This window comes from Aplysia californica, unplaced genomic scaffold, assembly GCF_000002075.1.
Source record: "Aplysia californica isolate F4 #8 unplaced genomic scaffold, AplCal3.0 scaffold00901, whole genome shotgun sequence".
Lineage (NCBI taxonomy): Eukaryota > Metazoa > Mollusca > Gastropoda > Aplysiida > Aplysiidae > Aplysia > Aplysia californica.
The window spans coordinates 45368-46729 of NW_004798171.1; positions in this window are offsets into that span (position 1 = coordinate 45368).

Sequence of the window (1362 nt, forward strand, 5' to 3'; positions counted from 1 at the left end):
GGTGTGTGTGTGTGTGTGTGTGTGTGTGTGTGTGTGTGCGCGCATGAGTGAATTTGAAAGGTTGACAGATTAAGGGGGCAACGGAGTCGGTAACACTTTCCTTGTTGTATCTAGCTGCAGCCCTTGGAATTATTTTTGTTGTCGTTGAAGTTGAGTTTTGTTGTTGTTGTTGTTGTTGTTGTTGTTGTTGTTGTTGTTATTGTTGCCGTTGTTTTTTTGGGTCGTTGTTTGTGTTGTGTTGTTGATGTGATTTGCATATCATTTTATGGGGTAAAAACTAATGAACAGGACACAGGTTGAAGTGGAAAAGGGTTGTAGACAGCTGTTACTTTATCAAGTTTCGGAAAATTCTGTTGTTGACTTTGCTATATTTTTATTTCATACCTTCTGTCCTTACAGAAATCCAAGTCAATTTTTTTCTTAAACAAAACCCACTTTCGATTTTGTATCTATTTTATATTTGGTTAACTCTGTATTATTCATTGTATTTTTAAAAATTGCAATTTCAACTTTTTCTTTCCATACTGGTTTTTTAAATATAATGTATCCTTTTAGTAAAGAGCTGAAGGTTATATCGTATTCTGATTGTTTGGACTGTTGGTGGAGGGAGGGGGGAGGGGGGAGTGGTGTGACCATGTGTGCTTGGTTTTATCAAGTGAGGACTAACTTGCTGATCTCAGGGGTTGCTGCCCACTGGCAAGAAAGGAAATTGTGAAGGTTGTAATTTGAAATTGTGAAGGTTGTAATTTAATTTTAGATCAACTCCTTCAGTTTTGGAAAGAATTTTGCTGCACTTGCAGCACAGATATGTCATACAAGTGCCGAAGACTAGAGGTATTACCACTAGAAAGAAACTACAACAAAAGTGATAAGAAATTAGGAAGATAAACGTTTGACAAGAAAGAAGGAGCAAACTACACCAGAACACCTTTCAACCTCCCACAACTCCTTCTTTGCCTGTACAGCGTTATTGTCATATATCGAAGAATTGGTACATAGTCTTAGTTGAGGCATTGAACGCGTTAATCATCGGCCTAAACTTAATTCAAAAGAGTATATAATAATGCTAACAGTCTTTTTTTTCAATTGTTAAACGAAAAGCTTTTCTGATATGTTGACAATCGGCGAGAAACAAACAGCCAAACAAACTTTTTACAGATATTGTAAGCGTTTAATCTATTGATTAGTTTCGTTTTGCTGTTAACGTTGAATGTTTTTCCTACACGTTTTTAAAAATAGCTTTTGGTAATACTTTTCTTTGTTTCAATTTGAGTGTAAACTATTGTGGATGAAAATAGTATGCATGGACGTCTGTCTTCTGTATTAGAGAGAGAGAGAGAGAGAGAGAGAGAGAGAGAGAGA